The sequence below is a fragment of the Mustela lutreola genome, chromosome 10 (assembly GCF_030435805.1).
Source record: "Mustela lutreola isolate mMusLut2 chromosome 10, mMusLut2.pri, whole genome shotgun sequence".
Classification (NCBI taxonomy): Eukaryota; Metazoa; Chordata; class Mammalia; order Carnivora; family Mustelidae; genus Mustela; species Mustela lutreola.
This window is the reverse complement of record NC_081299.1, coordinates 61,083,837-61,095,450: the sequence shown is the minus strand read 5'-3', so window position 1 is coordinate 61,095,450 and position 11,614 is coordinate 61,083,837. Positions and strand designations below refer to the sequence as shown.

Below are 11,614 nucleotides of genomic sequence, written 5' to 3'. Positions count from 1 at the left end.
AAGTGATAAATATGTGTGTTACACTGAATGAATATTGACTGTGCATAACAATAGCTACAGTGTCTTGAAGGGTTTAATGCCTGTAGGGAAATAAAAGGTGTAACAATCAAAATACATAGATTGAAAAGGAAATAACTAGAGTTAAAGTGGTATATGTTCCTTGCATAGTCAGTGAGGAGGAGAAAAGTATTACCAATTGACCCTAAGTTTTTATAAGTAAAGATGCATGTTTTAATTTCCATAATAATCACAGAAAGACCTAGTAGAGGAAAAGAGAACAATTATAGAAACAATCTTTAATATATTTGGAAGTCAAGAAAGAAAAAGGAGCACAAACAGATGGGATAAAGAGTAAATACATAGCCAGATGTTTATTTAAACTCAAATAGACCATTGTTATATTTCATGTAGGCGGGCAAACTACTTCAGTTGAAATAAAGATTTTGAGATTTTAGGAAACACAAACAATTTTTTTTACAAGAGGCACATAAAAATATAAGGATTCTGTGATGTTGAAAGAAGAAAATCAAGTACTATACACCATGTAAAAACTAAAAGAAAGGTGGTTCTTATATTAGATAAATCAGGCTTTAAAGCAAAAGGCATCATTTAATAGAAGTGAGATTAGATCATAATGATAATAGGTTCAATTCACCAAGAAGATATAATTACTCTAAATTTCCAAATACATAGACAAAAACTGACAAATTCAAATGGAGAAGTACGAAAATCCACAGTCATAGTATGAGATTTTTCCCAAACATCTCTTTTAGAAGTTGGGTGAACAACAAAGTAAAAAACAAGGATATAGAAAATTTGAACAACGTAATTACTACACTTGATCTAGTGAATATTTATAGAGCACCCACCCAACATCTGTACAATGCATAATCTATTACAACACACATGGAACAATTTTTTAAGTGACCATATGAAAGGCCTTCAAGCAAATTTTAACACATTTCAAAAGATTAAATTCATACAGAATATGTTCTATGTCAGAAATCAATAAGAAAAAGAGAACTAGAAGATTCCTCTATATTTGAGTATTAAGTACTAAATTTTGTATATTAAAAATATACTTTGACCTGGATAGTAGCTACTTTTACTTCTATTTTTTGAGTTGATGGCTGATGAAAAATGTTTCGAGTATTAAAAAAATACTCCAGTGAACATTGCACATTAGAATCTGGTTAAATTAATTGTATAATCATTCTCATTTCTGTGGTGGAGATACATTTTCAGGAGGATTTTGCTTAATAAGCAGGAATCCATTTTTAAAGATTTTATTTATTCATTTGACAGGGAGAGAGCGAGATCACAAGCAGGATGAGAGGCAGGCAGAAAGGGGTGAGGTGGGGAAGCAGTCTTGCTTCTAAGCAGAGAGGCTGATGCGGCGCTCGATCCCAGGACCCTGAGATCATGACCTGAGCCTAAGGCAGAGACTCAACCCACTGAGCCACCCACGCACCCCCGAAATCCATTTTTAAAAGCAAAAGATTTATGCAATCTGAAGAGAAACTAGAGTATCAAAATCCATTTTTTAAAAAAATTATTAAATTCATATTTAATAGTCATTAGCAAGTTCTAGGGGTACTGGTTTATTACTATCTTTATTCTGCTTAGGCAACACTGAACTGGCATCTCTACATGGATATAGCACAGGGATTTAAAAGGAAAAAAAAAAGTTCAAATGAGTGCACACACACTTATTTATATGTGTATGTATTGAAGGAAGACCCTAGAATTTCTAGATTAATCTTTTAAACTACCAGAATCTTATTATTTAAATATTCTAATAAACTTATAAAAGATGTTTAAATTTCTATCCTTCCAAATTCTAAGATTCATAGTTTTATCTGTCATTCTATTACACTACATATTCACATCAGTTTGGGGGCCTACAATGGTTTAGTTTTATTTTACTTCTCCTTCTTTTATTCTGTGGTATTTTAATCATTCTTTTTGGTATAATCCTAGATTGAATCAGACAAATTTACAATATATGTAGGTAAAACTGTATATTGGAAATTTTATTTGACTTGCCATCAGTGACAGTGACTTGTAATTAATCCTGAGTCTCAGGTTCTTTTATTAGTCTGTAATCTTTTCAGGACATGTACCCTGATCCTCATGTTTGAAATCACAGCATCAAGTCCAGTAACTAATGAGAATCATCTCTAAGAAATTAAAAATTAAAATTCAATCATTGTATTTTTCCTTTGGGAGGGAAAAAGACTGACTGTAAAATGAGGGAGAAAAAGGAGAGCAGAATGGACACTTTCTGAACTAAATCTCTTGGATCCTATGCTTAGTTTATGGGAGTCTCCTACTTCACAATGCTTGACAGTTACTGCCCCACATTTCTTATGCTTCTTGGGGGATTTCTTTTATATCTGATGTAACTTTCATTTGAAATACCAACATTTAAAGTGCATATATCTTTTAGCATGGAAAACATACATGAAGTAAAGCATGACAGAATCTGTTTCCTTTAAATAAAGAACTTTTTCTTTGGTTACTTCTCAGAAAGGCCTTTTCTAACAAGATAACATTAAAAGGCTTTCATAAATTTCACCAGGCCATTTTAAGAGGTTGCCACAAAAATCAAACTGAAAAACGTGCACACTCCTTCTAAAGTGTTCTTTGCTCAATCAATGAGAAATACCAACTTTTCCTTACCATAGCTCATTCAGGAAAATACCAGTTAATTTTTTTTCCTAAGAAAAAATAATATTCACATTATTTCTATAATTTTAGATCACACCTAAATGATTCAGGCTATTTATGTCCTTGCCAAAATTATTTATTGATTTTGTTGATTTCTGGAAAATTAAAGCACATATGTTAATCACCTTAACTTTGTCTTGTCATTTCTTTTAATTTACTGACTTGCTTATAAGTTTTAAGCTGTATTTCACTGTAAATGATCAGATTGAATATTATTGAAGTAACTAAAACCTCTTTTAATTCCACATTTAATGATGACAGAATAAATGCTTTGAAGATGGGAACGCCTGACCTAGAAATGAATGCAGAACATTCAAAGAGGCTGGAGATATAAGTGTATTAAAATGTCAGGAGAGGACATTCAATTTATAGGAAGACAAAAGGTGATTTTTAAAAAGGTGATTAAATCACATCCTGCTTGGAAAACTAATGTATATTTTATATTCTTATAATACATGCACTAAATATATAGTTTCTCTCATTAAATTTCCTTTTTCTTATTTATACAACTTTAGTTTTAGAAAACATTATTAGAATATAAATACAACTTGTCAATAAGTGTACTCATCTCAATCTCTTTAACAGATAATATAATTAAAATATCCTAGCATCCTAAGGTATATGTAATTTTGCTGTTACTTTAGAGCATATATTAATTTTATGTAAAACAGCCAGCATGTTATTTGGTACATGGTTGCCAGTTTACATTTATTATTTTCCTTATGGGTTCAATAGATCTGAGCTCCATTAACTTTACACAGAAAGTGCAATTGTACAGGCATAGGCATTACCTATAAAGACTTTCACATATGAACGATTCTGCCAGATTTTACAAGGCATGGAAATATCATTGATATGGTTAGTCATGCTAAATAAACTATAGCATATTTTATTTTTATTTTCTATGTTAGGCTTTCTAGGCATTATGATTTTGTCATATTAGAAAAAGTCTGAAAAACAGAAACAAATTCTCCAATTTGGAGAACTCTAAGTTGCCATTGTCCTTCTGATAACCTGGTTTTGGTCAGTGCAATTAGGGATATTCTTAACACCCCATCTCTGCATTGCTAATTATTCCAGAGGCAGTGATTCCTGCATGTGTGGTCACTCCCAGGGGTCAAAGGACTTAATATGTCTCAGAACCAGACTGGTTAGAGTTCAATGATTGACGATGGCCTTTCCATTTGAACCATCAGTTATGGAAGAAAAAGCGACATTTAATCCAGGTTGTACATACTTTGGGAAAAGTTTGGCTCATCCAGTGTGGGAAAAGAAGCAGAAAAAAATGGAATCTGAACACTTAATTTCCCTTCATCTAGTAGACTGACTGATGTACACAGGCATGATTGTGTGGTCTACTCTAAACAGACTGAACATGTCTATATTTGCCCATCCTTGAGGTCTTATTTTAACTTTTTGGTATCAGCCACAATCTCTCAGTCCAAGACTCTATTTTCCTTGGTTCTCAGTACATAATTCCTATTGATCCTGTGTCTTCAGTAGAGGATTTCTCATTCTTCAATAGTCCTTCTCAGTAATATATGTTTCCTGACATCCTGTAGATTTCTGGAACAGTCTCTGGGTGGCACCTTTAAATGGGCAGAGGGAATAGAGTAGTCTATGATTTGGAAGGGATGAGTATCTGATTCTGATATTTGTTTCACTTCATCCTCTCTAGACAAAAACTAAGTACTGTCCCATTAATCCTTTTTCTTCACAAATTTGGAGTTCTATCCTAAATATGCGTACAATATTATGCAGACTGTATGCTTTTCCACACAATGCCTGTCCTAATTTTCATATCCCCACACTGTTTTCCTGTGGGGAAATTTGTTACCTTCTGTCCTTTGGAACAACTACTTTCCCATGTTACTATCTGGTATATGTCAGTATTTACTTTTGATGAACTACTCTGCTTTCACCCTGAAATATCTCAGCTGCTAGCTTGCTCTATACACCAGGGATCTGTCTCCTGGGGTGGGGGGAAGAGTTCTAATTCATATTACTCAGTGAGAAAGTTATTGGAACCTTCTCTTATTAAAATAAGACGCTGTTTCTAGAAGAATGCAGCATTTTGTAATTAAGCCCTTGACAAATTACTTTCTAAGATAAATCCTGTAAAACTGAATAAAATACAACAAATTCAAAATCTTTAATGTGCTCTGAAAAACACCACAACCTAACCTATGTTTAGTTTCCACTAATAAAAACTTCTTTTCTGTTCAATCTTAAAAATAAATAAATACATAAATAAATAAGAGCAGTTTAATGTTCAACATGACTGAGGGGAAAGTACAGGGATTTCCTGTATGTCTTCTACCCACACATATGCATGGTCTCCCTATCATCAGCATTCAACACCAGAGTGGTTCATTTGTTAAAGCTGATGAACCTTCATAGATACATCATTATCACCCGAAGTTTGTAATTTACATTAGTTTCCACTCTTGGTGTTGTACAGTTTATGAATCTGTACAACTGCAAATGTAACTGCAAATGTAAAATGACACGCGTCCATCATTTATGGTATCCTACAGAGTATTTTCATAGGCCTAAAAATCCTCTCTGCTGGTATTCATGCCGCCTTCACCACCCTCTGATCATCATGGATCTTCTTACTGTCTTCACAGATAAACCTTTTCCGAATAACACCACACAGTTGGAATCATGCAGTATGTGGCCTTTTTCACCTTCTTTCACTTAGTAGTATGCATTTACGGCTATTCAATATCTTTTCCTAGCTTGGTAGCTTGTTTATGATTAGGACTGAATCGTATTCCATTGTTTGGACAAACTAGAGTTTATCCATTTGCCTACTGAAGGACATACTGGTTTCTTCTAAATATTGGCAATTATGAATAAAGCTGCTGTATATATCTGTGTGTATTCTATAGTCCCATGATTAGGTCTCTGTATTTTAGTGAGGTATGCCTCTGGAGTGTGTACTTCACAAGATTTTTTTCAGTCTTTTTTCCTCCACCCTTAGGCGGGACAGGATGGCTAGAGTGGGCTGGAGTTGGGTTTTTCCTTTTTCCTATGTGGATGGTTAGAGCTGACTAGAATTCAGTTATTTCCCTGCCCCTAAGTTAGGCTCTGACATGCCCAACAGGTTAGGCTCTGGTTGACTCATTTCCCCTCAGCACAGTCTTTGTTAAGTAGAACTGAGGGCTCTCTAGTGCTTTTCAAAATGGCTCCTTTTCCCCTCCGTCTGCATATGGCAGGAGGGGATTTTTCTTTATATTTGCTGCGGGAAACTGGTTGTGCTCTTAGAGGTAAATCTTTCAAAATTGTGGGACCTCTTTATGACTGGCTTTCTCTCTGGGTTTTTGTTTGTTTGTTGTTTGTTTATTTTGCTTTTTGTTTGTTTTCTTAACTCTCAGAGTTGTCTGCACTGAACCTTGGGTGATTTGTTAAATCAAGTTCAGGTTTTCCTTCCCAAGGCCATTTCTGCTTATGAATTTATGCTATGGTAAAATGTGATTCTTCAGTGTACCTGGGTGGCTCAGTTTGTTAATCAGCTGCCTTGGGCTCAGGTCATGATCTAGGGTCTCGGGATCAAGCCCCATGTTGGGCACCCTGCTCAGCAGAGAGTCTGTTTCTCCCTCTCCTTCTGCCTGATACTCTGCCTACTTGTACTCTCTGTCAAATAAATGAATAAAATCTTAAAAAAAAAAAAGTGTAATTCTTTTTCATTCAACTCTCAAATCTTTCTAATCTTGGGGTCAGCATTTCCCAATGCATCCTCCCTATCTTATGAATCCAAGAAGCATTGCTGGTCTTTCAGTCTGAATCTGTTGAGTTCTTCACTTGTTAGGACAGAGTAGCTATTTCCAAGCTCCTTATATGCAGAACTGGAAAAATAGCCAGTATTATATTTTTATGGCCCCTAAACTCCATATACCATAGTGACTTTATAAAGTATATTCTTTCTTTACCTCCTTTCTCTAATCAGTACACGTCTAAAAACAAGTGATCACTTAAGGTCCAACTCAAATGATACTTCATTCTTAAAACTTCCGTTGATCCTATACTGAAGAAGATAATTTCTCACCAATAAATTCTAGTAAGAATGGCAAACATAACTCTGAATCATTATTTATGTACATATTTGTAGCTTCTGCTAGTAAATGATCTATGTCTATTCATTAATATATCCTCTAGCTCACTATACAGAGTATATTCAATAGATATGTGCTGACTGTATAGATTTTCTCAATTAATTTTCAGACTGAGTTTAAAAAGAGGAGTGAGAAAATTAGAATGCTTTCAACAGTAGCCTGACAGAATCCATGTCAGGCTTTACTTTGTATCTTGTCCTTAAAAGAGGTTGGCATTAAATAATTTTTATTAAAAAAATAAACTTGAAATTTTACAGAATTTTTAATCCACAGAAACATCACAAGATTATAAAGAGGTTTTCTGTATACCTGAACCCAATTTCAGTTCACATTACTGGGGTTTATTAGTCAAAATTCAGTATCCAACTTTGGTATATTACTAAGAACAAAGCTTCAGCCTTTATCTGGATTTTTACCAATTCTTCCATTAATATCCTTGTTCTGTCCCAGAGTTAGATCCAGAAAAATTTGGAATTTTAAATCTCCACTTAAACAGGAGCAACATGGCAAGTGCATCAGGAATATTATGGCTTCAAGGCTGGGAAGTATATAGCTGTGTATGTTGGGTTGGGACTCTATTATAGTCTTCTTGGTTTCTCTAGATAGCTTCCCTATAGAACAGTAAAGCAATTTTCATTTACATTTGGGGTGTGATTCTTCCATATTCTCCTGTATATGAAACTTGAGAACTTTGGGTTTTCCTGTTTGAGTACCATAACTCCTTTTATTTTAATTTTTTAAGTTTAAATCAATAATAATAATAACTAACATTTATTATGCACTGTCTATAGTATCAAGTATGCAATAAATATGGTATATCTCCTGTTCCTACAAATCAATGGTATGTTGCTTCTACGTCTGCATTCAGTTGAATTGGCATGGACTTCTAAAACTCTCATTCAGGGGCATCTGGGTGGCTCAGCCAATGAAGCCTCTGCCTCCCACTCAGGTCATGATCCTGGGTCCTGGGATCAAGCCCTGCTCAGCAGGAACCCTGCATCTCCCTCTCCCTTTGCCCCTCCCACCGCTCATGCTTTCACTCATGAGCTCTCTTTCTCAAATGAATAAATAAAAAATATTTAAAAACAAAAACAAAAACAAAACCTGTCATTCATATACTACCTCCTTCTCCTAGAATTATGTCAAAGTTCTGGGAGCTTACAGACTGTCAGGCTTTTTGGTTGTCAGTTGTCTGTCTCACAAGTTAGTGCTGAGGCATCTGTTCTCTCTAATCACATGGCCCTTTCAGAACTAGGGTCTCTCTACTGCTGTTATAGGCCAGAAAAAATCCATTGTAATGCTGGACACCCACGAGGTGTAGAGATTTCCTCAGGATATTGCAGCCCCTTGAAGTTCATCCAGGACTCACAGGTCTCTCTCTCTCTCCAAATGCAGCTCCGGGAAATAGTTTTACTGTTTATTTCAGAGAAAATTTTCCTCTTGCATATAGCATTTTTAAAAATTTTATTTTATCTTTTTCAGTATTCCAAATTCATTGTTTATGCATCACACCCAGTGCTCCTCATACAATACATGCTCTCCTCAATATCTACCACCAGCTCACCCATCCCTCCACCCCACTAAATGCATATAGCATTTTTTAGGTCTCTCTTTTTCATCCTGTTTTCCAAGTCCCGTTTCTTAAAAATCCTAATGAACTATTTTCTACTGCTTCCCCCATCCTCTATAGAACATACCTCCCTGTGAGATAATGAAGGAACAATCCTGTTGCCCACTTGAACAGGAAGCAGTTGACACTTAGACACAAAACAGTACAATGAGGTAGGTCATTTCTCTCATTTTACAAATGATAAAACTGATGTAAAACCTAATATACTTACCCATTAAATACATGACAGTGAAAGTGAGTAATCCCAGAACACTGAGTTGCAGAGGGCCAACATAAAAAGTCATTAGATAAGTATTCTGAATTAGACTCTATTTAAAATAATGTATGGAGGTGCCTGGGTGGTTCAGTGGGTTAAAGCCTCCGCCTTTGGCTCAGTCATGATCCCAGGGTCCTAGAATTGAGCCCCACATTGGGCTCTCTGCTCAGCAGGGAGCCTGGTTCCTCCTCTCTCTGCCTGCTTTTCTGCCTACTTGTGATCTCTGTCAAATGAATAAGTAAAATCTTTTAAAAAAGTAAAATAAAATAATGGATGATATCACATGTAACATACATACTTTAACACTTAAATTTTAGAGAAAAATTGGTTTCCAAAGCACGGGGTTACACACTATACTTGATGTTGGAATTCTGTGCAGAACACATGTCTTCACTTGAACAGAATGTGGTAACAGATGCCTTTACTTACTTCTAGTGGGAATTGAGAACTTTGATTCATAAATACAAGGCTACTTGCCAGTATACCTAATGAGATTTTATATTCTCCCATTCTGATACTTCTGGTGATCAGACTGTATTACCTTGTTTTATTACCTTGCACACCATGAACTACACTGTCTGCTAAGCTGGAAATGAGGTTATAACTGAGTGGGTCAGTGGTCATTCCCTTCATAAAACATAAGAGGAGAAACATAAAGCAAAAGATATATATATATATATATATATATATATATATAGTTTCATTGATAAATGGGACACATCAATATGGGTACAGTTAAGGACTGAAACTAGACTTATGACACAGGTAAATCAATTTGTAAGTTCACTTAATGATATCTGTAAATGCCATAATTGTTTCCTTTGATGATATCTTTATATCCAAAGCTCTCTGCCTATATTTCAATTATATTTATGAAGGAATTGGGACTAGTTTGGCTTTCTCAAAAGAACTAATCTGTATTCATTAAATGTATTTATTTTACAATTTTTGCATATTTATTCAAATTTGAGGCATTTACCTTTGTAAAAGCATTGTGTTATAAAAAAGATGATGGTAGAAGAAATATCTTGCTATGGAACATAATATGATCTTTTTAAGCTTAGAAATGTTTGTAATTTTTGACCTTATAATTACAAGGTAAGCATTCAAGTTCTATTTATACAAAGTGAAAATTATTTTTACCTAATTTTTTTAAATCTATTTTTTCAAAGATGATTATTTTTTAAAGATTTTACTTATTTATTTGATGGAGAGAGAGACAGCAAGAGAGTGAACACAGCAGAGGGAGTGGGAGAGGGAGAAGCAGGCTTCCTGCCAATCAGGGAACCTGATGTGGGACTCAGTCCCAGAACGCCAGGATCATGACCAGAGCCAAAGGCAGATGCTTAACGACTGAGCCACCCAGGCGCCCTCAAAGATGATTTTTTAAGAACAGTTTTAGTCTCACAGCAAGATTAAGAGGAAGGTACAAACATGGTATATTTCAGTTCCTACAAATCAGCTGTTTACTGTTTCTTAGCCTCCATTCAGCTCAACTGGCATGAAATTCTAAAACAGTCATTTATGTACTCCCTTCTCCTCTTTCTAGAATTATGCCAAAGTTCTTGGGGTTTACATGTCCCCTGTTTTCTTGTCCCCACATGTATGCACAAGTATTTTTCTTCATTATCAGCACCTTCCATCAGAGTGGAACATATGTTACAATTGATGAACCTACCTACATTGACAGATCATTATGATCCACAGCCCATCTACATTAAGTCTCTTATACATTCCATGGGTGTAGATAAATGTATATAATGACGGGTATCTACCATTGTAGTATCATACAGAGTATTTTATATTTCTTTAAAAAAATTTTCTATTGGTCTAATTTCAGCATTTCTATGCATCTGAAAATCACAATATTGAATTCTTTATAAATCAAATCACAACATAGTGATCCATATGCTGTTTCAAAAACAATTTTATTTTTGGTGATACTTAATTTCAATGTATAGATTTACTCTAAATTATGCTATAGTAAATTTTATATATTTATTTTTATTATTATTTTTAAGGGTTCTATTTGTTTATTTGACAAAGAGAGAGACAATGAGAGAGGGAAACCAGCCGGGAGAGAAGGAGAGAGAGAATTAGGCTTCCCACTGAGCAAGGAGCTTGGTAATGGACTCCATCCCAGGACTCTGGGATCATGACCTGAGCTGAAGGCAGATGCTTAACAACTGAACCACCCAAGGTGCTCCTTGTATATTTATTTTTGTTTGTTATTTATTTTAATTGAGTCCTTAAGAAAGGTTTGAAGTTATGAAAATAATATGTCATAGTAAGAATGTCTGTGTAGAAGTCTCAATTTTAAGTCTAGTTGCAGAATGTACATAAGTTTAGCAATTTATTTGTGGAAGAATACTAATTATCTCTGTTATATTTGGAGAATGAGTCAGAGATGAGGTTGAGAATGAGAGATTTTTACTTTTCATCTTACATATTTTAATGTTTAATTTTTTTTATCATGTACAGTTTACTTTTGAAGTGAAATATTAAAGTTTTAGAAAATGCAATAACGTGTTATATTTAAAAATACAAACACATTCACACAAAACATAAAACGGGCAACCTATATACATATACTGGAGAATGAAACTGGATTATATGTCCATATTATGAAACATTACTTTGAATATTTGTGCAGTAACAGCAATATCACTTCTTAGAATCTTTGTATCTCACATAATAGGTATTAATTCTAAATGTGGTATGAATATTAGGAGACAGCAATCTTGGTTGGGTAGCCATGCCCCATGGAAACAAAATAATAGTAATGGAGCTGGGACTTCAGAAACTAGAAGAAAAGTTAGCTGGGGATATATTGATGCAGATTCAAAGCAGCTCTAGCAGTTGGGTGATCTCAGTTGTTTG

At 34.6% G+C, this 11,614-nt stretch overlaps 1 long non-coding RNA gene across 1 annotated transcript in view; it reads right to left on the bottom strand.

Annotated features, from left to right (window-relative positions):
• Positions 1–345: 345 nt before the first annotated feature.
• LOC131809037 (uncharacterized) overlaps positions 346–11,614 on the bottom strand; it is a 34,414-nt gene continuing 23,145 nt past the window's right edge. Inside the window, exon 3 of the long non-coding RNA XR_009345040.1 lies at positions 346–4,319. This is a non-coding gene — a long non-coding RNA (uncharacterized LOC131809037). The remainder of the gene's footprint in view (positions 4,320–11,614) is intronic.